The sequence below is a fragment of the Capra hircus genome, chromosome 4 (genome assembly GCF_001704415.2).
Source record: "Capra hircus breed San Clemente chromosome 4, ASM170441v1, whole genome shotgun sequence".
Taxonomy (NCBI): Eukaryota; Metazoa; Chordata; class Mammalia; order Artiodactyla; family Bovidae; genus Capra; species Capra hircus.
The window spans coordinates 96,378,143-96,394,109 of NC_030811.1; positions in this window are offsets into that span (position 1 = coordinate 96,378,143).

Below are 15,967 nucleotides of genomic sequence, written 5' to 3' on the forward strand. Positions count from 1 at the left end.
ACCAGTTAATAAGATTATATTAATGTGAGAATGAATGAATCTGTAGAGATGTTGGCCAATAGTACTGGGCTTGAAGATAGCTCCAGATTTCTAAACAGCTCTGTACATCTTTACTTATCTCATCTCTGCTATAGCCCTGGGGATTTTCAGAAAAACAGCATGTAATGTCAACTCTGTACTTAAACCGTAAGTTTCAAACCCTTGGGAACTATCAAGTTATCAGTCTTTACTACTGAAAACATAACACGATTTAAGTAGAGCTACTTTAAATGGTTCAGATTACATTTAGGTAATATTTTGAGTGAGATGAAGACAGAAAGATTTTCACCCAAATGACTAGTTTAAATTGCCTACATTTGCGTCCCAGATTGTTTTTTGTGAAGTCAACCAAGTGTATAAAAAAGCTTCCTTTCCAAAAAGGAAAAGGCCTTTATATTGCTGAGGTCTGGACAAGTGCTAACTGAATATTCTTTCTTCCCAAAAGTAAAACAATCAGAACATTATTTGTAGTCCTTTAAAATTCTTCATAGAGTTTTTTAACAAAGTCAACCAGATAGAGCTTTATGATCCAGTAAGTGTTCTTTTCATTCATTTCATTTATAATACATAATGGAGATTATGTATGAAAGAAGAAATACTTGGAGGCAATAATGTGTACAACTTTGTACGTTTATGCTTATAAGCTAACTGTCTTTTTGAATCTTTAGTATAGATTTAATTGCCAAAGCCAATTCAATTACCCATGGAAGCATTTGTGTTTCGTCTTGGAAACTTGCTTACCCTTTAGCCTCACAGTTTGGACTGGTTCTCAGGGTTTACGTAGCCTCTTCTGCTTTTCTAATTGTGTAGTGAAAAGAGAGACATGTTGAGCCCCAAAAGGACATTCATTTCAAAATGCTCAAATAATTTCCCTGCTTCTGTCAGAAAAGGAGGAGGAGAAAAAGGAAGAGGAAGAAAGGGAGGGTAGGAAATGAGAATGAAGCCAATTGAATGTTAGTTTTGGAAAGAAAAGCCTATACCACATGCCCATGAGAGACTTTAATGTCTTTTAACTAAAGCAGTGTTCCAAGGCAAAATTTAGAATAGTGTGCCTCCCATTCTGCAGGCTCTAAACCAAATAACTGTATAAAAATATCTTGTGATAATACTTTAATGATTTAGTAATAAGCTTCATTTCAATTATTTTCAAGTACCACAAGAGAAAAATAAAGGCTAACCTTTAGGCCTTTCCATGTAAAGCTCCAGTCTGTACTGGAATGAAAAAATTAGAATTTTCCTGTACCCTGGAATACCATGAGAAGGCCAGCGATACAGAAAGATAGAAAAAGTTTCTTTGCCATGACACATCATCACAGTTAGAAAGACGTTGACAAAGTGTGAACACTATGTTGTCCTGGAGAAAACACTGGCCCTGATTAAAATTATTAAATTTTCCCATAGTAATTATCTTAGAAAGCTGTGTTTTTGTGTGACCTATATATCTGTATATAGTGATCCATAGACTATATGACTACATACTTTTGGGTAACTGGAAACCACCAACATCATTTATTATGAGGCCATATAAAAAGTATAAAATGATGAGTTCAAAATAAAGTGTTTCATATTAGGCATAGCTGTATATTACATAGTTTAAGAAAGTGAGTTATTTATAGTCAGAGGCCTCCTTTTACCATCTTTTCTTCCATTGCAGTTTGAACTGCAACTGGTAGATGGCGCTAACAGGGTGTGATTTGTTGTCTGGGATGAAAATGTTCTAGTCTTTCCTCAAAATTTCAAAAGCATGTTCCATATTTGCAGTATCTGTTGAGGGAAGGTTCTTCAGTGTTGCACATATCAAGAATCAGTTTTCCAAGTAATTCTCAGAAATGTCATTGTTGTATTTTGTGAAGTGCTTTTGGTTGACTGTTGTTGCAAATAATTAAGATGTCTAAATCTGAAGTTTCTGATTTCCAACACTTCTCCAACACTTAGGCATATTTTCCAATTTTTCTTTTTTTTTTTCTTTTTGTTTTTCGCCCCAATATCTGCATCTTAATAGTGGATCATATAGGCCATAGAGGGTTTTTAGGAAATAAGGTCTTTATTTCTTGTCTGTAGCTATAACTGTAAACTGTTCCAATTCAACTTTTAAATTCCATAACATCTAAACCTTTAAAATCATGCAGGGCCAAATAATTATAAATTATGTTGTACAGTATTCATTTTTATCACCTTTCAGCCACATAACTGGTTAAATCTGTATTGTTCACTTGTTTGACAGTTCAATGAATAATTTTAAAATATAAGAGCAAGGATTATGAGTTTGTAGGAAAAGCAAGTAATTCGGGGGCGGGGGCAGGGGGGAAGAAGAACAAAACAAGGAAATACACCTTTCGGGTCCAGTTTCCTTAGCAGTAGAGTGTTAGAATCAGCCATTTTCAAGGTTCAGTCAACACAAGTTCAAAACATCTGACCACTGGAAAAATAGGGATTTTCCACATCTACATATTATGGGTTATTTCATAACAACAACAATAACAAAACACTCTTACAAGTTTATTTCCTAGATTTGCTTTGTTACTAGAAATTAAAATGTAGTTATCTGAAGGAGCTATTCACTGTTATTTTATATTCTATATTTAAAATACATATTTTAAAGTAATGTACATATATAATAATTGGCAAAATGTCTTTGTCTAAAGGATTGCAAAATTAACAGGGCTTGCTTGTCACCTAAGGATGTCCATTTCCTAATGGTTATACTAAAAAAAATCCCATAAAGACCCTCTTAAATATATAGTTTTTGACATTCCATGTTAAAAGCAGATAAGGAATTTTTTTTCTTTTTTTGTTTAAGTGTTGGCTTCAAAGATTTTGTTTTTTGGGGGGGGTGAATTTTAATAAAATTGAAGTATAGTTGATTTATAATGTTGTTTGTTTCAGATATATAGCACAGCAATTTAGTTATATATATGGTGTATATATGTATATATATATATGCATATCTTTTTTCAGAGGCTTTTGCCTTATAGGTTATTATAAAATATTGAGTATAGATCCCTGTGCTATGCAGTAGGTCCTTGCTGGTTACCTATTTTATTTAAATAAGGAATAATCTTGAAGATGACAACTCTTTTCTCTGTGAGGATCACATAGTATTTAATAATAGGCCATGTATAAATGGGGCACTCAAGAATCCTTCTAAATTTGGGACATTAAAATCTATAATTTTAATATAACATTTTAACATTTTTTATTTTAAAAGTAGTTTAACATCTTAATTTTTAAAATTCAATTCCAGGAGATCTCTAAGTATTTATTTCTTGCCAAAAATATGAAAATACAAAAAGGGACAATGTAAACGTATTTTTATCATCTAAACTAAATAATGTTATTAAAATATTTTCATTCTTTCTGTAGATTACCTTTATTTCCAACTTTAACCCAAATGCTCAAAATGTATTATTCCATGTATAGGTGCAACTGAGTTAAATATGTCATCCTTAACATCTGCTACGTTGAAAGAAATGTTTTGTAGTGTGAAATGGTTCATATTCACTGCTAAGAATCATATGAAAGTTAAAATTATGGAAAATACTTAATGGAAAAGATAACTGGAAATATGTCACTGAATAAATGAAATTAAAAGGGGAAAATGCAGTCATTTAGAAACTGCAAGTAACTATCATTGTCAGGAAAAGAGCTTGTTATTACTATATGCATGTAGTTACAGTTAGGTTATAGCTAGATTGTTACTTTGCCAATCACAGGCTGCTGCTGCTACTGCTATAGCAGTCGTGCCCGACTCTGTGCGACCCCATAGATGGCAGCCCACCAGGCACCACCATCCCTGGGATTCTTCAGGCAAGAACGCTGGAATGGGTTGCCATTTCTTCTCCAATTCATGAAAGTGAAAAGTGAAAGTGAAGTTGCTCAGTCGTGTCCAACTCTCAGCGACCCCATGGACTGCAGCCTGCCAGGCTCCTCCGTCCATGGGATTTTCCAGGCAAGAGTACTGGAGTGGGGTGCCATTGCCTTCTCCGAATCATAGGCTGGTCTATGTTAAATACCTCCAATTTAGAAGATAATCTTGTACATATGGTCTATTAAAATAAAAGGCTTTTATTTTCACCTAATTGATTCAGGGAAATCTTTTTTGCGATTCAGTGTATGAAACACAATATTAAAATATAAAAAAAATTTTAAATGTTATGCAAAATGTCAAAATGTCTTTGAAACAAACTTATGTACTAAGATATTATATATTCAGATATTCAAAATTGAAAATCCCAAACTGTTGACTAGAATTTAACAAGAAGTAGAAATTCTCCTTAGTACTTCTAAGTGCCTGACTATATACCTTCAACTAGATCAATATTGGTAGTACTGGTGGTTTTCGTTGCTAAGTCGTGTCTGGCTCTTGTGACCCCATGGACTGTAGTCTTCCAGGCTCCTCTGTCCATGGGATTTCCCAGGCAAGACTACTGGAGTGGGATGTTCTTTTCTTCTCTAGCGGAACTTCCCAACCCAGGGATCAAAGCCAGGTCTCCTGCATCGCAAATGGATTCTTTACCACTGAGCCACCAGGGAAGTCTGTTTTTCTTCATCCATTCAGTCCTTCTTAAAATCAACTCAGTCTTTATGAGTGTCTTAATTTAAAATACACACTGATAAAAAAAATTATTAAATAAAGTAATAGTAAATTAAATAATTTAATCTATTTTTGTGATAATATCCACGCATGCATGCTAAGTCTCCAGTCGTGTCCGACTCTTTGCAGCACCGTGGACTGTAGCCCGCTAGGCTCCTCTGTCCACAGGATTCCCAGGCAAGAATACTGGAGTGGGTTGCCATGCCCTCCTCCAGGGGATGTTCCCAACCCAGGGGTCGAACCTCGTCTCTTATGTCTCCTGCATTGGTAAGCAGGTTCTTTACCACTAGCACCACCTGGGAAGCACCGGGTGATATTATCTGTGATAATATAGAGAGTTTAAAATATCATGTAGTAGTTATTATAGATGTGAAATTGACTTTGTATGATTAGCAATAAAATGCCTCTTATTTCTCCGTGCCTGAGACTGGACTCAAAAATATCCTAATTATTAATAAATGAAAGTTTCTCTATAGATATTTCTACACAGAAGTTATGACATATATTAGGTATTAGATAAATACTAGATATAAGTATAGATATCTATAACTATATACATTTGTCTCTATATAGAGAAAATGTATATCTAAGTGTGTTTATATATATATACATATATATGTATATATATAAAGATCTCTGCATATACATATACATGAAATTAAAAGATGCTTGCTCCTTGGAAGAAAAGTTATGACCAACCTAGACAGCATATTAAAAAGCAGAGAGATTACTTTGCCAACAAAGGTCCATCTAGTCAAACCTATGGTTTTTCCAGTGGTCATGTATGGATGTGAGAGTTGGACTATAAAGAAAGCTGAGCGCTGAAGAACTGATGCTTTTGAACTGTGGTGTTGGAGAAGACTCTTGAGAGTCCCTTGAACTACAAGGAGATCCAACCAGTCCATCCTAAGGGAGATCAGTCCTGAATAATTATCAGAAGGACTGATGCTGAAGCTGAAACTCCAATACTTTGGCCACCTGATGCAAAGAACTGACTCACTGGAAAAGACCCCAATGCTGGGAAAGATTGAGGGCAGGAGGAGAAGGGGATGACAGAGGATGAGATGGTTGGATGGCATCACAGACTCAATGGACATGAGTTTGAGTAAACTCTGGGAGTTGGTGATGGACAGGGAGGCCTGGCGTGCTGCAATTCATAGGGTTGCAGAGTCGGACATGACTGAGCAACTGAACTGAACTGATATACATATCTATTTGTTTATATAGATAGGTAGAAAGACAGAGGGGGCAGACAATCTTTCATTTCTTTTAAAAATTAGGGTATAAGTTACCCATGTTTTGAAAGTAAAAAACCTTCCCCTACCTTACCCTAAGACATCTAACTGGAGAAATCATTAAATCTCTAGCGGTAATTAAGTAATAAAACTTATTCTGTAACATCTTCAAGAAAAGGACAAAAGGAAAAACTTCAGCATACACAGTTTAATTCCAGATAATTGCCAATTTAAGAAATTTATGATCCTTATATTCTCATTAGCTTGCAAATTTGAATACATCCTTATAGTGCTTAATGGATATTTATTGAGCAAATGAATAAAAACCAGTGTTGTCAGGGCTGGTTGCATTTCTAACCTGACCCACAGTATTTGTTTAGCCTATATATTGTACATAGAGAATAACCTTGTACCAAATCACAAAAAATATTAAACACAAGGAGAACTCAGTCACAATCCTGTCCTGAGATGCCACAGTCACACCCCAGCCATGCAACTGAAATGGGTGTGTGTGTTAATCATGTCCAACTCTTTGCAACCCCATGGACTGTATAGCCCACCAGGCTCTTCTGTCCATGGAATTCTCTAGGCGAGAATACTGGAGTGGGTTGCCATAGTTGCAATATTTTGCATTTCATGAACCGTTTGTGGTTCCAAGTGTGGGACAAGGGGTCTGAAAGGACCAAGGAAGTGGCAATACGGCTTGGAAGGAAAGCTGTCTTAGGAGACTGTGTAAAAGGCTCTCCATTTATATCTCCTTGTGATTCCTTTCTCTTTTTCCCTGTTTGTCTTCCCCATTAATAATGTAGAGATATACAAACACAGAGCAATAATAGTTGTAAAATGTGCAGGAAACTTGAGATTCCTGTGGAGGAGCCTGTGTACTCAGAGCCACTCAAATGGGCAGTGAATCTGATCACTTCCTTACAGCCCTTGAAGCATCCCCTCTGAAGGAGAATGACATCTGTATTCTCAGGAGGGGTGGAAAGCAAGGGTATGCTTTCCTCGCCATCATGGTCTTTTCATGGTCAATCCTGACATGTAAAATCCTGCCCTTACTCAGAATTGAGGTGAAGAAATGTAACCAGCCCAGAAGTCAGATGAAGTGAGAAATGTGCCTAGCCCAGAATTTATATGAAGTAGGAAACACGACAAGGACAAAAGGGAAAACAATACAGGCATTGTAGTTCGCGTGTGTATGTTTGTGTAAGTGTATTAGATAGTCTAGGTAACTCAGATTTTGAGGTGATGAAATAGAAAGCAATCAAGTATAATAGAGTAGAAGGATCTGGAAATCCCCTGGAATATCACTTCGGAAGGGGAAAAGATTTTCCAACTCCCTAGGCTGGAAGGAATACTCTTAATTCTTTATGACATGTAGATTTAAGGGACATATTTAAATTGGATTGATGCAAATTGAGAGTGTGTCTCTACTTTTCATTGTACATTTATTTCCTTAAAAATTGCATTCCTTTGTTTTCAGGCACATTAGATCTTTTCCCAGTAGGATCACAGAGTTTCAAAATGAGCTTCCAAAAATAACACAAAAATTGTAACACAACATGTCATTATGACACGATGAATCTATGCATTGGCAGATCCATGATATAACAATGGTTAAACATCATGACTTGAAAAATTAATGATATTCTCCGTGTGGCACATTTTAGTTTTACTTCTAAAAGTTTCTGTTTCCATATTTACTTTTCCACACTTGCAACCCTAGCTTTGAAACCAATTTCCAAAGTGATTTTAGTGAAAAATTCATCAAATTAGTTCTTACAGTTAATCTCAGAAATATAGAATCCCTATATGCACTGAAAGTGTGAGATTTATTCCCCTGAAATAATTTCTGAAATTTAGTTTAAGCGACACTTATCCCATATTACCAATTTTTCAATCCATGCCAATTTATATCTAAGAAATTTTATATCTTCTTAGATACACGTCTAACACCAGCCCATTCTTATTTTGAAATTATTGTAATCCAGATCTTCGTCAGTGTTGCAACAGTAATAAGTGAAAATTAAAAAGTTATCACGATGTTACAGTGTAAATGAAAGAAATATTAAGATAGCATTATGTGCTTCAAGTGGAAATTTTTTACAGATCTACAGTCTTTTTGTTACCATAGTTAAAACTATACACTCTGTGCGTGTGTGTGTGTGTGTGTGTGTGTGTGTGTAGTAATGGCTGATTCACTGCTTCAAATTTCTCTCATAGTACAATGGCTCCCCTAAGAGGGTTATAATATTCCATTGACCGGTTTGTGGATTCATTTGCTGTGAGTTATTTCTGGCCAGTGGAAAGCACGCAGTTAACTTTTGGGTATTTTTTAAGCAGACATTCTATGATTTTACCAGAGCTTGTTTCTGTAGGAATAAATCTGTGTACTATTTGTCTAGTCAAAAACAGACCATGCTGACATGGAATCAGTGGGGGATTGCAAAATGGATCAGAAATTGAGAGGAAAGAGAAAGGGGAAATCTGCTTGTTTTAATAACATACCTAAGAGAAAAAACAAAATTTGTTCTTTTATACCCCCCAAAAGAACAAGTTATTGAAATAGTGTGTGCATGGAGCTATATCCAAGAAAAACTTGATTGATTTAACTTCTTTACACACATTTAACTCTCTTCTCTATATCACATAAGTTTTTGTCAGTGATTTCTGTTCCCCTCATTTCTGGGTATTTTTCATCACTTTTAACACCATCTTGTTGTGCCTGATTTAGGAAGAGGTGTAAATATGTAATTCTCAAAGTGCTGGAAAAAAGTTCTCTATTTACTTTATCATATATGTGAAAAAATAGCATACATATGCATATACATACGCACACACCCACCACTGCTTTTGACTTTTCAACAATTGATTTTAATAGTGCACAATAAAAAGGATATTATTTGTCTGTTGAGGAAAAGACATTTAATATTTCACAATAACAGACAATCACTTTTAAAATCCCTTTAAGCCACGCATCTTTTTGTGGTAACTGTGCATTCATTTTCACTGTTAAAGGTAGAATAATTAACTTCTAAAGCAAGCTTCTATGCTTAGAATATGTTTTAGCGGTAATGTTTGAAATGGGGATATAGTGGTTGCCATATAAACTGTTAAAATTAGAGGTTGAATGAACATGTAAGATGTTTATCATCCTTGCTTTTCCTTTCTGCCATCATTTATATAAAGCAATGATGTAGGTTTTTCAAATAGGAACTATACCAATCCTGTTTACAGATGGCATTTCTTTTGGCTTAGGTTTAATATTATGAATGAGGTTTGGCTTATGAATTAATCTAATAAATGATTTCTATTACTACCCAAGTGGATAGTGAAATCAGTGTTCACTATTTCTTCAGGAAAATATAATTTTGTAAGATTTAATTTAAAATATAATAGGGAAATGTTTTCAATGTCCCTGCTGATTTCTGTAGAAGTATTATGTTACTTATTTGTCACATGCCTTTTAAGGAATAGTCATTTCATAAATGCTATGCTTATAATTATTTATTATTTTGCCTTAATAGCTACTCCCAAAGGTTAACTTTACAATATATTTGTAAATCAATATGATGAAATTTTAAATGATGTTATCACAAATACACAGATCACAATACACATTAAAACCTTAAAACCTTAATACAGCTGAACGTCCACATGCAGAAAAATGAATCTAGACATAGATCTTACCTGCTTTGCAAAAAGTAGCCTAAAATTGGTTAGAGAACTAAATGTATGAAATGTAAATTTAAAAAATTCCTGGAAGATAACAGGAGAATATCTTGATGGCCTTGAGTATGTTGATGACTGTTTAGTTTCAGTTCCAAATGCATGATTCAGGAAACAAAGACTTCAGAAGTTGGACTTCATTATAATTTAAAGAAAAAAAATATTCTTCTCTGTGAATGAAAATGTCAAAAGAGTAAGATAAGACAAACTAAGAAAATATTTGCCAAAGACATATCTGATAAAATAGTGTGATCTGAAATATACAAAGAACTCTTAAAACTCTAAGAAAGTAAACAAGCCAACTAAAAAATAGGTCAGAAACCTGAGCCAACATCTCCCCAAAGAAGATACCACTAGTGCCACCTGGGAAGTCCAAAGAAGCCTGCAGTTTTCCCAATGGCTCATCAGGTAAAGGAACCCACCTGCAATGCAGCAGACACAGAAGATCCAGGTTCGATCCCTGGGTCAGGAAGATGCCCTGGAGAAGGAAATGACAACCCACTCCAGTATTCTTGTCAGGAAAATTCTGTGGTCAGAGGAGCCTGGTAGGCTATAGCCCAAAGGATTGCTAAGAGTCAGACACGACTGAGCAACTAAGCATGCATGCATCGCAGGCCCTAACATTTTATATATAAAGAAGATGGCAAATAAGCATGTGAAAAGGCCCTCCACATTATATCATTTGAAACTGAAAGTTAGAACAATGAGTTACAACTATATAACAGAATGGCAAAATCCAAACTCTGCCAACAGCAAATACTGACAAGAATGTGAAGCAACCATTGCGAACTGGTTTAGCCATTTTGGAAGACTAAACATGGTACCATATGATCCAACAATCACACTACTTGATATTTACTGAAATGAATTGGAAAATTATGTCTGTACAAAAACCTGCACACAAATGTTTATAGCAGTTTTATTTATAATTGCCAAAACTCAGAAGTAACCAATATGCCCTTCATTGGTGAGTGGATACATAAACTGTGCTTTGTCCAGACATTGGAATATTTTTCATTGCCCAAAAGAAATGAGCTACCAAAACATGAAAAGACATGGAAGAAATTTAAATGCATATTAAGTGGAAGAAGCCAATCTGAAAAGATGCTGTGCTGTATAACTCCAACTATATGACATTCTAGAAAGGACAGACTATGAAGACAGAAGAAATTGCCAGGGTTATGTGAAGGGAGGGATGGGCAGGCATAGCACAGAGGATTTTTAGGAGAGTGAAACTATTCTAGAGATACTGTAATGGTGTACAGATGTCACTACACATTTGTAAAAGCCCATAGTATGTACAACACCAGGAGTGAGTCCTAAGGTGAATTATGGACTTTGGGTGATGATGCGTCAATGTATGTTCACCAGTTATAATAAATGTGCCACTCTAGTGGGGCATGTTGATAGTGGGGGAAGCTCCGTGTGTGAAAGCAAGGGTTAAATGGGAGCTCTGTAATTTTCTGCTTAATTTTTCTGTAAACCTAAAAAAGTCCATTTAAAAAGCAAAATGAAACTGTAGTGGTACGTTTTCTTTAAGGAACTAAGTAAGTTGAAATTATATCAGAAAACAAATGTAACTATAAATTAGCTTCATTTCCAGGTCTCAAAGTACTTTAAGGACATTACCTCATAACTCTTTTGTCTTTGAAAATTTCTCAGTACTTCACAGGAATTTTTATTACTTATCAACATATAATTATTAAAGTAGACTTTAATGTTTAATTTTATTTTATAGAATTTTATATGAATTCATTTTATATAAACAGACAATTATCTGATAGGACTAATTGCTGATATGAGCAATGGTCAGGAAATGGATATAAGAGATCTTAGAAATTCACAAATTATCTGAATTTTTAATTTTATCCACTAATTTTAACCTTCTACTAAAATTATTAACAGAGCCAATAACTAAGATATGGCGAATCCTGTTTGACTTGTAATGCTTTCTTTCTTTGCCCCTTTTCATTTTGGAAACTGCTATTAATAATCAAAAACAAAAAGCCCAAAAGTAGATAAGAAAATAGGCATAAAAGAAAATCAGTTAGTTTGGATTTCTCAAAACTAGGCAATTTACATGTAGCTGAAATTAACACAAAAGTTGAAAGGTTGCAGGCCTCGGAACTGTCTAGTACTGAGATATATGAGATGAATCTGATCTAAATGTGGTTAAGCCTACTTAGCTTTTCATAACAATTTTCCTTGCATATATTGACTTTTAAAATTCACCATTTGATTTAGTTCCTTATTATATTAATTTATTTTTACAGAAGGGGTATAGAGGGTTATTCAGCATATAAACCCTATGAAGCAACCAATTCTGTTTCAGCAACCTATAATCACTAATGCATCTGTATCTACTCATAGACTTTCAAATAGAATTCAGACTCTATGACTAATACTCATGGAAGTTGGACGGATGACTAGGAAAACCACATCTACTGTGAGAAACAGGAACAACTAGTGTTCAGTATATTTCAGTTAAATTACTGTACAAATATCCTAGTGGATTTATGAATGGACATTGCCAAAGGGTAACCCATAAATTAACCTGAGAATCTTCATTTAATGTGAGGAATCATTTTAACCCATAGGATGGAAAAATAATATTTTTTTTCCTTCTTACTAATGATGAAGTTTATGATGGTAAAATTTATATTACTAATACCCAATATGTAATATTCTAGGAACCATTCCATTTGTAATTCTTTAAGAATCTTGTTGCTGAATGAAAAGGGAACTGTTACAACCACAATTTTCCTGCAGCTCTGCAATATGAATGGTCTTTTTCTAAGTGGCATTTCCATCACATGGATTGAATTTTAAACTATTTTCTCAATGGCCAATCAGACATTGTAAAATAGTTATGCTACTGACTTGTTATGTGTTCAATGTCAAGCCACTTTTTTCCATTGACAGTTTGAGAAGATTGTAAAACCATTAAAATTTTTAAACTTGTGGCTCAAAGGGTTTTCTGCAGTTAGACTGCTTTTAATTTTCACATTCTATTTAGTGAACACCTGCCTTTGCTTGAATATTGAACCAAAGTAAGACTTATTAGAGGCTTTTTTTTTTTGGTATATTTATTTTGGAGCTAAGATAAAAATACAAACATATATATTAAATATTTAAATAAAGAAAAAAATGAAAGGGAACTATTTATAGTTAGCCTTTGCATAAAGGCTAAAACCTTATTTTTAAAAATTTTGCATTTAGTAACTTTTAGTAATGAGTATGATTGAAGGAAAGAATGACACGTTCATGTCATTTGAGATTATTGGTTATTCTTGTGGAGTAATTTAAAAAGCTACTATCAGTATGCTCATTTCTGAGCACCCCTTTGAATTATGTTTCCTAAAAGGCTGACACTCAGTTGCTTACTTGTGTACACCAGCATCTCCAATAGAGTCCAGCACACAGTAGAAGGTTCAGCTAATCACTGCTAAGTTGAATTGAAATGATTGTCTTTCAAAACTCAGCCTGTTTTTTCATCAACTGATGTTGAGTACTGACTTTGTATCAGACACTTTCTCAGGTGCTTGAGTTGCAAAGGTGAAAATCTAGTCCTATCCACAAAAGCTCACAGCCAAGAAGAGAAAAACAAATTTGTAATAATTATCACAGAGGGCAAGTGATATGCTAGAGCAGGATTCTCAACCATGACTTCACATTAGAATCACTGAGAAGTTTTAAAATATTTCCCATGCCCAGGCTCCCTCCCAAAACAACTGAATCAGGATATTTGAGTATTTGAGCATGTTCTCCAGCCATCAGTATTTTGAAATTATCCTCCAGGTAATCTGAATGTGCAAGAGATTGTGAAATACTGTGCTGAGGTAATCAAGATCATAAGAAAGGTGTTCTTAAGTCAGCCTGGTAGAATTAGGAAATGTATCCAGAAAAGTTGGGACTTGACTTAACCTTTAAAGAATGCAAAAGTGGGAAAGTACCTAATGGGAAGGAAGAGCATAACGTTTAGGAAACCTGAGGTAGTTTGTTGTGATTAGCATTTAGACTACGTATAGGCAAACCGGGACTATAACATCTAAAAGTTAGATATGTTATATGAAGAAAATACGATTGATTGACTCTTTAATAGTCATTATACTCCAGATAGTGATATGCGAAGGCTAAGTTGCTTCAGTCATGTCCAGCTCATTGTGACCCAATGGACTGTACCCTCCAGGCTCCTCTGTCAGTGGTATTCTCCAGGCAAGAATACTGGAGTAACGTGTTGCCATACCCTCCTCCAGGGGATCTTCCCAACCCAGGGATCAAACTCACTTCTCTTAAGTCAACAGCTTTGGCAGGCAGGTTCTTTACCACTAGTGCCACCTGGGAAGCCTAGATAGTGGTACACCTATCAGTAATTTCAGTCTTTCTCTAATAATTGGCCTAGGAGTAATGGGTCTAAACAGGAAATCACAGAGAAACTTCCTTGCTCCATGGAAAAGTGAGTGAGTGAGTGAAGTCACTCAGTCGTGTCCAACTCTTTGCGACCCCATGAACTGTAGCACACCAGGCTCCTCCATCCACGGGATTTTCCAGGCAAGAATACTGGAGTGGGTTGCCATTTCCTTCTCCATGGAAAAGAGAAACCCTTTTTCTCCAAGCAGGGTGAGACTTGTGTTCTATAGGTACCATTGGAATCTCTCTTGCAAACATGAGAGGAGTCAGATTGAGAATAATTAACTGACTCAGGTAGAGCCAGAAACCCTGAGAAGCAGGGCTTGACCTCTGAGGTACCTGCTAGCCCAAGGCGCCCCTTCCTCTAAACTCCACGTGCTTTGAAATGCAAAATAGCCTTCTTGTTAAGCCACTTGGAGTCTAGCTTTCTAGCAGCAAACTCATTGTATCAGTCAATCAGGGCAAAAGATTTTTTATTTTGAAGACAAGAAGTATTGTGCCAAAAAAAAAAAAAAAAGAAGTATTGTGGCAATTTAGAAGGGGATTTTAAAAAAGAAAATAAAATGTCAGGCATTTTGCATGTGCTTTATGTATGTATAAAAAGAATCTTATAAACAAATCTGGATTTTATTCTTCAGGCTATAAGTATGTAGGTTGGTTTGATGATGCCTATACTAGAATCAAAAGAACATGGAAGTTATTTTACAAAACTGTGCAACAGAGATGATTATGGAAGAAAAGGAATATTTAGAAGACAGGATTTAAGACTGATAAGGCTTGACAACTGGTAGAGTTTTATGGCTAAGAGACATGGAAGATTCTAGAATAAACTATTTCTTAGAAATATTTGACTGTCTAAATGAGAAAGGCTTGAGATGAGTATGAAACACTGCCTAGTTGGTCCTGGTTTTCATCATGAACTTAACTTTGGCAGAGCAAATACTACAGGAATAAAGTTATTCAAGTTTTCTAGTTACTCTGTGTATAAAATAAGGATCAACAATTCTAAATTGTAAATCGGAGTATTTCATGCAGCCAATAAAATGCATTGTATAAATCTCATTGGAATTTCAAGGAGAGTAGACCCTGAAATTTTTCTGTTGAGCATGTATGGTAAATAGAAGTGAAATGCCTTTTACTTATTTTTACTTGTTATAAGTATGTGAACTCTGATAGAGAATCCAGCTATATAGTTCATCTTAGATACATTTTTATTTCAAAGGGTGTAAAAATATTGTGTATATTTTTCAATAACCTCAGTCCCCAACTTTTATTTCTCATGCAATTTTCATTTAAATAGGAATTCTCCCTCATAGGAACTTTCATTACCTTTAGTTAATGAAATACAGATAGCATTACATCATTGGTATATTTCTTCTCATAAATTAGTTTTCATAGTTTTATATTCCATATCTTTATATTGCACATATCTCACACAATTAAATATTGACTTTTATTTAGCATTACCAACACAGTGGAATTAGATGGTGTTTTTGAAATCCAGCCCAAGACCTTGTATCTATCATGTTACTACACTTTTGAATTTAATACCATTTGAGTAGCAGAGCTAAAATTGGTACATCTGAAAGAATGTGCCTAAAAGCCAAGTTAAAAAAAAAAATTTGTAAATTATGTGTATTTCCATCTCTTCAAGAACTGTTAATCAGGGACTTCAAATTTACTAAAATAACACTTGGAATACAATATTTCAATTAATTTTCAAGTTAAATTATGCACTCAACACAAGGCAGCTTATAAATCAAATCAGATATTTCAAAGAACTGTTACAAAGGAAAAAGTATGCAAAGGATGCTTATTGCATGCTTAATGCTTGAGGGGCAATAGGAGGTACAGAAAAATGGCTGACGATTACTGAGGACTTACTCTCTGCCTGCCTGGTATTTCTTTGTTTACCTGACGAAGACTACTTCATTAAATTCTCACTCCCATGATACTTCTG